The following is a 10,646-nucleotide window of genomic DNA, read 5'->3' as shown; positions in this document are numbered from 1 at the left end:
CAACTGAAAGGATAGAGTTTTTAAAGAGCAACAATGCTTGCCTGAATTGTCTGAGTTCTGGACATACTGTATCAAGATGCACAAGCCTTTTTAATTGCGGCACGTGTCACTCGCGACATCATACGCTCCTGCACACCCAGACAATTCCGCCAAAGGCAACACCGCCTCAAACGCCACCGAGCTCTGCCAAAGATGTTGCCTCAACCTCGCAACAAGCTGCAGCAAGGCGTAACTTCAATAAAACTAACTCCGGTAAAAGCAAAAACGTTAAGTCTAATTATGGAAATATAAACTCAGGTGTACTTTAGGAACGGCTCGTGTAAATATACGTCTCAATGGTACAGATTTTTCAGCACGAGCACTCATTGATTCTGGTTCTGAGTGTTCCTTTATAACAGAACGACTCAAACGCAGAATCAACCTGCCATCTAAGAAGATGTATGCCAAAGTTTCAGGCATCACGAATTCTACTTCTGCTCAAGTCAAGGAGACATGCAACATAGAACTACGGTCCCCTGTTGACCCACTGTTTAGTCTACATGCAACAGTGCTCGTGCTGACAAAATTAACTGGAAATCTTCCATCCTGCCATATCAGCGCTATGACTCTGCAGGCATTTCCAGATCTGATTTTAGCAGATAAAAGGTTCTACGTTAACGAAGAAGTAGACCTAGTACTTGGCGGAGACATTTATCCCCAAATTATTTTGTGCGGCTTGAAGAAAAATGTTTTCAGCACACTTCTTGCCCAAGAAACCGTGTTCGGTTGCACAGAAGCACCAAATCCAACAAACAACATAGTTTCTTATCATAGCGAAGTTGCCTTGGATAAACAACTAACAGCTTTCTGGGAACTAGAAGATATACCGAAAAACAAAAATTTAAACGAAGACGACAAGTATTGTTTATCGGAAGACGACTGAGAGAAACCCAGGTGGAAAATATGTAGTCTCGCTACCATTTAGGCAGGAATTTCCAGCAAACATTTGCCTAGGCCCCTCTCTTAAAAAAGCATGCTCTCAGTTCTTCCGTAATGAGACACGGCTTACAAACGACCCCGTCCTGCAAAAGGAGTATAATAGGGTACTAACAGAATATGAATCACTGGGACACATGTCCAGAATAAATGGTAGCATTTCAGCAGACTCTTCCGATAACTACTTTCTACCCCATCACGCTGTGATAAAGGCGGAAAGCACCTCTACAAAAGTTCGGGTCGTCTTTAATGCCTCAAGCCAGACGGCTAATGGTACAAGTTTAAATGACGTACTTTACCCAGGTCCAGTACTCCAAGCAGATCTTCCAATATTAATACTCCGCTGGAGATTATATAGGTACGTTTTTAATAGCGACATCGAGAAGATGTACCGCCAAATTTGGGTGAATAACAACCATACCAAATACCAGCGAATAGTTTATCGTACAAATCTGAACGAACCTGTAAGTCTATATGAATTAAAGACTGTCACTTTCGGGATTAATTAGCTGACGATGTAGAGAGTTCTTTCCCAATAGCATCTAACATACTACGAAAGTGCATGTATGTGGATGACGTGTTAGCTGGAGGACATAGCGTCGACTCTACCATTAAAGCAAGAGATGAAATCTCAGAAGTGTTACGATCAGCTAGTTTTCCACTACGGAAATGGACCTCAAATTGTGAGGAAATTCTTAAGGACATCCCAAAAACGAACCTTCTTAGCGAAAATTTCTTAGCATTCGAAGACACCAGCACGGTTAAGGCTCTGGGCATAAGATGGAATGCCCATACGGATTTATTTTATTTTATGGCCAGACCATTGGAGGAGCACGACACTATTACGAAAAGGGCGATGCTGTCAGCTATCGCCAAGCTTTTCGATCCGCTGGGATGGCTCGCACCAATAGTCATCGTAGCCAAAATACTTATGCAAAGTATTTGGCTAGAAGGCACAGACTGGGATGAGACTGTGTCTGCTACTATTTTAGAACGTTGGGAGCATTTTACGAGACATTACCACGAAATAGATAATATCAGAATACCTCGATGGGTATACTTCTCACCTGGAGACACCATCGAGATACATGGTTTCTGCAACGTATCAGAAAAAGCATATGCGGCTACGGCATATATGCGTGTCAAAAGAGATGGCAAAATTTTGGTCAATCTACTTTTGGCAAAAACCAGAGTAGCCCCCGTCAAAACTATATCGCTACCACGGCTAGAGCTTTGCGGAGCGGTACTGCTCGCAGAAATCATAGAATCTGTAATCAACAACCTAAACCTAGGACCAGTGAAGACACATCTATGGACGGACTCGACCATCGTACTCGCATGGATACGAAAGCCGCCTTGTTCTTGGTGAACCTTCGTCGCCCACCGAATCACGAAAATCGTAGAAAAAGTAGGGGAAAAGGACTGGCTACAAGTAGACTCGCCCTCAAATCCCGCCGACTTGGCTAGCAGAGGACTACCTGCGTCAGAATTGGTCAACAATTCTTTGTGGTGGCAGGGACCTTCTTGGCTGCAAGAAGACAACTCCAAGTGGCCCGCTCAAGGAACAGACTATCATACAGAAGTCGAAGAAAAAAGAGCACACACTTATGCGACAACAAGAGCAAATAATATCGATATTCTTGACCGTTTTTCCAATCTACCGAGAGCTTTGAGAGTTTTATCATATGTTATGAGATTTTATCGAAGAACTCATTCGAAAACAAAAGCTTAATTTCAGGAAAACTCTTGTTTAATTTCATCTAATGAAATTAAAACAACGACACAGACCCTGATAAAAATCTACCAGAAGCATCATTATGGTGAAGAATACGCAAACTTGAAGTCTAAAAAAACAATCGATGCAAAGAGTGAAATCCTTCCGCTTAATCCGTTCATCGATGAACATGACATTATCAGAGCCGGAGGTCGCCTTGGAGCATCCCAGGACTTAGCATACAACGAACGCCACCCAAGCATTATCCCGTATAACAGCAGGTTGTCCCGCCTTATTGTATTGTTTATTCACAAGGTATCCTTGCATGGAGAAAATCAACTCATGCTACGCCTCATCCGTACCCAATACTGGATTCCCAAAGTCAAGAACATGATCAGGTCAGCTATCCATAATTGTAAGACATGTATTATCTTTAAAAAAACGGTCACAAACTCAACTTATGGGAACTCTTCCTCAGGAACGCACTACATTTACTCGCGCTTTCACAAATACGGGGGTAGACTTTACTGGACCTTTTGATGTTAAAAGTTACCGCGGCAGAGGTTGTCGAGTTTCTAAAGGGTATGTCTGTTTATTTGTTTGTTTCACGACTAAAGCGATTCACTTAGAAGCTACTAGTGATCTTAGTACCCCATCCTTTCCAGCGGCATTTGCACGGTTCGTGGCTAGAAGAGGATGTCCGAGAAATATCTACTCCGACAACGGCACTAACTTTGTCGGAGCCTCACGATCCTTACGATCTGAGTTTAAAGCTTTTCTGTCTGAAACCCGAGAAAAAACTATTTCGAAATACAATCATCAAATGCTGGCGTGGCACTTTATACCCGCGGCAGCGCCTCACATGGGTGGACTGTGGGAAGCGGGCGTAAAAAGCTTCAAAAGCCACTTCAGAAAAATTGCGTCCGCCCACAAATACACCTTTGAAGAGCTTAGTACTCTTTTATGCCGTATTGAGGCGTGCCTCAATTCACGGCCACTGAGTCCCTCTTCAAATAACCATACTGACCTGGAGCCGCTTACTTCAGGCCATTTTCTCATTGGTGGACATCTTCTAGCCCCACCAGAATTAGACGTTAATGAAACTCCTGCCTCCAAGTGAATCGGTGGCAAAAACTCAAAGCACTAAATCAAACCTTCTGTAGGCGATGGAAAGCAGAATATCTAACTGAACTTCAAAAACGAATTAAGTGGAAACATCCCAAGGAAAATATTAAACCTGGTGACCTGGTCATCAAGGAAGATAACTTAACCCCAACCGAATGTAGGTTAGGACGAGTTGTCAACGTACACGCCGGTGCCGACAGCAGAGTACGAGTAGTGGACATCTTGACGGAGAAAGGTCAAGTCACTAGACCACTGGTGAAGTTGGTTCTACTCCCGCCATGCAACGATGGAAACTCGGAGCCGACAACCACCTCGTAAACCATTTCATCATTATATCCCACTTCCTTTTTCCACGCGATTCCACTTCCTTATATTAGGAAGGATCCCACGACTAAGGAGTTCAAAATAAAAATTCGGTGATGGTTCTTACCCGGGTTTCCCCGAGTTGATCTGGTTACAAATAAACGACCATCATCAGATCCTAACCCAAAATACCCATGCATTGCAGAGAAGTAAATTGCTTCACATCAAAATGAATTACCAACGGTGAAAAACTAGCAAGTTTAGTAATAAATTTAAAAAAATATATATATATAAATAAATAAAATAAAAAGAAAAATATTCAAAATTTAAACTTTTTTCCAACTTGCTGGTTTTTCATTAGGTTTGGTCGAAAGGGATTGTGCCGATTGACCCTGCATGACCAATGATGCTTTTCTACTTTTCAAAAGAAGAGAGCGCGGTGGTAAGCAAAACGACTAACAATGGGCAGGCAGAGTTAAGAAAATCGTTATGATCACCCGCCAAAAAAATTAAGAATTAAGAATGATAATTATAATTTTAAAACTCACAGATATCTGGTTCCGTTCTAATTTTTGTTGGCCAGAGTCGTCAGGCTGCTTCTCCTTGTAGTCGTTTCAGCCGCATGGTTTCTTTATTCGCGCACCCCTTAATAAAATACAAACGAATTAGTTTCAAACTGTTGGATATACAAAAAATTAAAAAAAAATGGGAGAATTAGTATATTGTTACCAAAGCAAAAGAGCTTCTATCAAACCGATCCCACGAACCACTATGATGGCCTTGCTGCCAGAAAGTATCAGGATTGAAAGGTGCTTATAATAGCGACACAAATCCAATCATTGTTTCCTTTCCCCATTAATTCCACACCGCAGGAGGTGCTGGGCTTGTTCAAGTGGCAATCACCAATGCAGTACTGCGTGCATCACCACAGCATCACGCTCGATGTGAATTTCTACCAGCGTTGTACCAGTTAAGCAGTCCCAGCGTTCGTGCAAATTTTCGGCAGCGTTACTGTGGTACCGCTTTACTACCCTACAAGAACAGTGACTATCATTTGACAAATCATTTGAGTGGCAAGACTGATCGAGATTTCTGTCACTGGCTGCCTACAAGTTTCTATCAAATTCTAAAGGGCAGTGTGAAAAAATCTGATGTAAACATTTGTGTTCCGTCTTCCTCCGACTTATGGCATTATTTCGTTGTCTCTTTTTAACCAACGCAATGTTTGTAAATGTGTTAGTAAGATAAATGAGAATGTGTTAGTTTCCATCACACAATTCTTGTAGGGTATGTTCTTCGAACGGTCACACAAACTTATGCATATATATATACCTTTGTATATAAACAAAACCAAAAGAAACAACAAACATGTCTATTAGGTTGTATATCTATCTATTAACGCAAACAGAAATGGGGTGTATATGAGATACTACAATAAATGCTGTAAATACTTAGTTTAGTTTGTCCAATCACACAGTTGAGTTTCATCTACAACCGCCGTCAATTGCTCCACCTCATCCACGGTAGCTACTGCACGTTCCAAGCTTTGCGTTGACACCAGATTCGCGCAACGCTCGTGACAATAATTACACACTGTCACCAGTAGCCCTTCCAGTCAGCAGCGGTTAGAAATGCTTCAGAATCTATAAGATTTACAGCTGAATCTTGCGCGACGCCTTCAACGCCACCACAACGTCCAGCAGCAGCGTCTGTTGTCTGTCGCATTATGCCGGTTACTGCGCGTATGCGTTGTAAAATTGTCAACAATGCTACTGTGGCTTTTTTTCAACAGCGCTATCCACTCGCTGATGGAGTGACTTTGCGCCTCTTCGCCGGCGCCTGTAAGGCAAAGCTCTGCATCGCTGGAGGCAATAACTTCGATAACAAGTTGCTTGATGATGGCACGTATGGTTACAATTGCTTCGTCCTTATTATAGCTTAGTATCCAGCTCTTAAGAAAACGGTCAAGAAAAAATTGCCATTATTTCGCGTGTGTGTCCAAGGAATTTTGACATTTTTTATACCTCACAGCCTGTTGCCTCACTCTTTCCTCAAGAAACAATGGAACGGGCATATATTTCTGTTGCAAACCTGGGTTGCCTTGTGCTCTTTTTTCACAAAAAACTTTAGAAAACCGTAGTAGAAAGCGTACTAAATTTCTGAAGAACTGCGTACTGCCTTAAGGAAATTTGACTCAAGAAAATTTCTTAGCCATTTCTTGTACGTCATTTTATATGGAGTTTTTGCTTTTCTTAAGAGCTGGATACTAATGGCCTTATTCATAAAAAATAAAGTAGCATTATAAAGGGTTTTTAAATTGAAAAATGTATGAAAACGTCAATTTATTAAGTTCTTTAAACCTACTTTATTTTTTATGAATAAGGCCATAAGCTTATAGGCTGTTACGAATAAGAAGTTCCTTTTCCTCAAAAGTCCCATAACGATACACACCAATTCGTCTTCTTCCGAGCACACACTTTCCGTTTCATTGAGCACGTCACTTAGCGGCCTCTTGAGGTCAGTGGTAGCGTAACGCTCGAATTCGGTAGTGAGCATCTTATCGATGAGCTTCTCCATTTCGGTGAGTAGCATGGGCAAATGCTTGAAGCAGTGTATGCCTATCAGCTCTTGTGTTAAAATTTCCTGTGTGGTACCTATCAAGTCAAGCGCCGCCACATAATCCTGAGTCCAAGGAAAAGTTGCAGCATGGGTTGGGTCTTATGCACTGTCGCCATCAGACTGAGCTTATCCAATGCCTCCTCAAAGTTCTGCCTCCTTTGAGCAAAACGCATCACTCGAAACGAATCCACCACAGCAGACTAACAGGCTAACCTAATATTCACGCACGCCGCCAATTTATTGTCAAAAATTTCTCATGCACATGCAACTTGTATGAGATCAACCGAAATTGAACGGCGTGCGTATGAAGCTAACTCAATTTCCAATTTTGATTTGACGTTTCGCTCAATGAACCAACGTACCAAAACGCAAGCCGCGAATATTAGGTTAGCCTGTAATGCAGCGTACGCAATGAAGCGCGTAATTCACGCACATTATAAGCAGCTTCCTGCATCTCAGTCATAATGGCGTCTTGTAATGTCATCGCATGAAAAAACGCCGCGGATTTTTGGGATACTTGATGTGCTATTTTCACCTCCACAATGTCTAAATAATGCGATAACTTCTCTTGTAACAAGCGTCCAGACCACAATATAACCAGTAAACAACCTTCGGTGAATTTGACGACTGCCTTCCTCGGGGATGAATATGCTAGGGATGAAATCATTGGTACACACGCCTTCCAAGCACGCAGGGTTGCTTTTAAGATACAAAAAATAATTAACTCCAAATAGTTTCAAAAAGTATAGTGTAAAACGAAATGTATTGAATAATTCCACATAAAATGGTATACATAAATGACGCATTTTCTAAACGATTTAAATTAAACGCATTTGCGAATTGATAGAAAAGTACTACGGATTGTAAATTTTTGTTAACAATGAGGTGAATGAAAGTTTTCAACTCGGCCTGATGGTTTGGTTTTATTACTAAAGGCCGGTTACTCAATGTCTGGTTAACGCTAATCCTCGGTTAAACATAGTTATCGACGTTACCGACTCGTCGATAACGATGTTTAGCCGCAGATTGGTGTTAACCAGAAATTGAGTAACCGGCCCTAAGGCGTCTAATAAATTCATGGCTTTTAGTTCTAGAAGAATAAATGTCAGTAAAGACAAGTCTTTTTTGTATAATTTCTGATTTTAATTGCTCAACTTCTTTTGAACCAGAGCAACTGTCAAAAATTTCCAACAGTAAAAAGTTACGAATTGGCACAGCAGAAATGTAAAATTTTCTCGCCATAATAAAAAGTTTTTTCAACATGGAACTTTCCTACTAATTGACATGAAATTACTATCTCAACGCTCGGAGCGCTGCCACTGAGGGCCTTTGCCAACTGATTAAAAAGAGAAAGTTTGGAAAGACCAAACAAAAATTTTGAGATTTCTCGTTGTGAATACGAATGCCATAGTTTTTACCTAGCTCGTGGGACTACGCAAAATTTTGACAGCTTGTAAATATGTATACAAATAAAGTTGTTGGCGGTAATAAGGAGTCAAAATTAAAATGAAGAAAAGAACAAAAAGCGTAGGTTAGTTGTCAGTTATAAAATAAATCCAATTTATTTGCGAATATTTGTTTCTTTTTATTGAAAGGCAACCACTCGGAAAAGCTTGTGCTAATTATATTGATAACAGAACCTGGCAGCTCGCACGTTGTCTAAATTCTCAAGTAACATAAAGTCCACAAAAGAATAAGTACGCCATGTATAAATTTTAACAATTTTTTTGGTTTTTCAACACCATTTATAATTTTCTTTTAATAAAATCACGATTTGACAAATACTTAAATTTATTTATCTAATAATAATACAGCAAACAACCCTGAAATCTAAGAAAAAGTCTGAGGAAGGCCATTAAATAGCAGCACACAACCCCGTGCCTTCCTCAGGAGTGAATATAACTACAAAAACAACGACTACTACAACAACAACCCAAAAAGGTTGCTTACTGTCTATACTGTGATCCAGACTGCTTATTCTCTTCGCTGCTAGACGCAGCAATACTGGGAAATACAAGCGCAAATGTCGCTGGATGATTCAAATTTAATTGTTCCCTGCAGCAAATCAAACTGGTTCAGAACTTGCGCTGAGCTAGCCTGAAAAGGGACGGTACTGGTTCTTCATCTATCCCAACTCAATGCTTGCAACTGTCTTTTTTAACATGGCGATGTCCTACGAAGTGACAATTATCGCCCTCTGCAGAACTTTTGAACTTGTTCTGAGCTGACTCTGACTTAGATGGTTCTGGTACAGTTCATATAACAACAGTTCTTAGATAGTTCAAAAAGGGTCACCTCCGGGCTAGAAAAAATGTGGCTAGTTTTGAGCTGGTTCTAATAAGTATAGTATAGAGCCTTTTCTTTAAAAAAGCGCGCATACAATTTTGTAAATAAAAATACTTCATTTTATGTTTAAAGAGCTATTTGTTTTGAACTAATTTACTTTTTGAAGCAAACTGTGTGTCAATTATTCCTTTATTTTCTAAAACCGTTATTCTTAAAAATAATTTATATTTGTTACGTATAGTGGGTATTTCTGGGATACCTATAATTAAAAATCTGAACTAAGTCGTGTCAAAAAATGAGAAAAACGATGATATATTGAATGATTATTTGTGATAACTCAGCGTTAAATTGGATTAAATTTATTGAAATGTAATACATAGAATTTCCGGCATCTCATAAGAAATATAGAATTTTGAATATTTACAATAGTTTTCATGCTAAATATTTTTCGTAAATTTTTTATTTAAGGATGGCTCATAAGTATTATAACATAAACAAATAAATTCACGTTTCTAAATGTGTTGGAAATTTAGTAGAATCCTAGAAACTGTTATAAAAACTTCAATATTTTAAATCAGTTTATGAGTATGCAGTTCTATAGCCCATTAAATTTTAGTATAATTAATCGCGCTGATTTTTTATAACTCTTTTTACGCACGCTCTTGAAGGCATTCTCATATTTAAATATTTTCGTTTAAGATGCAAGATTACACTTTACTACAATAAAATTTGATGTGCTACAAAACAGAATACTCGAAATAGTTCTATCAAGTTTGCAGCACAGTTAGGAATTTGAATTTGAATGGTTTATGGAGTATGAGTACTTAAATAAAAACTAAACGAAAAATATTTAAGATGAAAAACATTGGAAATTAAAAAAAAATCACTGCATAACTACACATTTCGGGTCAAGGCGAATTTATATAAGGTGGTGTTGTTTAATCAGCTGTGTGTAGCGTTTGATTGTCAAAATTTTATATTTTGCTAGTGAGTGAGTGAAAACGTGAAAGTGTTTGCATTTTCTGTCGCCCTTTTCATTCGGAGAAGAATAGCTGAAATTTGACAATCACCAGCTAAAACAAAAAAAACAAAATACAGGTAATTGTTGTATTTGTTGAATCGATACCACCTTATATGAATTCGCCTTGTTTCGGGTGCTTAGTGATACATTTACGTATGTACAGTACCGTTCATATCAATAGCACTCCCATTTCAAAGTGAGATTGTGTACCACTTTTGTTTATTTTTTTAAATCTGATTAAAAAGTCAAACATTTTGATGAAAAATCGTTACGTTTAACTTTCGTTTTGTATAAAGTTTTAAGACACGGTTTATATGATTTTTTTAAGCATGATCATTTAAATAATAACAAATTTTAACTCTCAATATATTGTGAATATTTAAAAAAGAAATGGTGTACGCAGACCTTTCCTGTCAAGTGTAGCTTAACTAAATTTTATATTTTGCATTAAATTTTATACGTACGTAGATATGTATAACAATGACATTAATGCTACCAATAACGACTTTTTTGGAAATATTTTAGCAGTTGCCCCATAAACTATGTAGAGAATTATATATTAAATAAACGAAAACAGTTTGTTATTAGTTTTAGGGTCTAAGA

General features: G+C 38.8%; 1 pseudogene; it reads right to left on the bottom strand.

The window, feature by feature from the left end:
- Positions 1–5,573: 5,573 nt before the first annotated feature.
- The window catches only part of LOC118749493, an 11,970-nt pseudogene continuing 6,897 nt past the window's right edge, over positions 5,574–10,646 (bottom strand).

Source organism: Rhagoletis pomonella, unplaced genomic scaffold (assembly GCF_013731165.1).
Source record: "Rhagoletis pomonella isolate Grant_MI unplaced genomic scaffold, Rhpom_1.0 Rhpom_scaffold_00017, whole genome shotgun sequence".
Classification (NCBI taxonomy): Eukaryota; Metazoa; Arthropoda; class Insecta; order Diptera; family Tephritidae; genus Rhagoletis; species Rhagoletis pomonella.
The sequence above is the reverse complement of the archived record's forward strand: the minus strand, read 5'-3'. Positions and strand labels throughout refer to the sequence as shown.